Below are 620 nucleotides of genomic sequence, written 5' to 3' on the forward strand. Positions count from 1 at the left end.
GGAATCTAAACCACGAATCAAAACTGCAGCCCTAATCATAACTCTGCACACACTCCAAAGCAAACAGCACAACCAGAAAGGAAAAAATAACAAACACACACAAACGCCGTATTCCTGACGTCATAGCTACAAAATGACATCAATGGAAGCCCATCGGCAGACACTCAACAACAGCACGACGACTCACCAACAGCATGACGACTCACCAACAGCATGACGACTCACCAACAGCATGACGACTCACCAACAGCATGACGACTCACCAACAGCATGACGACTCACCAACAGCATGACGACTCACCAACAGCATGACGACTCACCATCAGCACGACGACTCACCAACAGCATGACGACTCACCAACAGCATGACGACTCACCAACAGCATGACGACTCACCAACAGTATTACAGGGACAAAAAAGCACGAGGTCAGGGTCTCTGCCCCTACCCCTCCTTAATCCCTCCCCCATCAGGCCTCCCCCCTCCCATCCCCATGTCAATCCTAGTCATCTTAGCCATGTAGACTGCACTGCAAATGCTCTCATATTCATGGTTGCACAGTCATCTAATGCAACTCCACATACATATAACTACACAGAAGCGCTTGACTACGAGGACAAG

General features: G+C 49.2%; 1 protein-coding gene across 1 annotated transcript in view; it reads right to left on the reverse strand.

Moving 5' to 3' along the window:
* The window catches only part of LOC119594318, a gene marked incomplete at its 3' end in the record, with an annotated part of 85,027 nt that overhangs the window by 68,148 nt on the left and 16,259 nt on the right, over positions 1-620 (reverse strand).

Source organism: Penaeus monodon, chromosome 33 (genome assembly GCF_015228065.2).
Source record: "Penaeus monodon isolate SGIC_2016 chromosome 33, NSTDA_Pmon_1, whole genome shotgun sequence".
In the NCBI taxonomy this organism is placed as follows: domain Eukaryota; kingdom Metazoa; phylum Arthropoda; class Malacostraca; order Decapoda; family Penaeidae; genus Penaeus; species Penaeus monodon.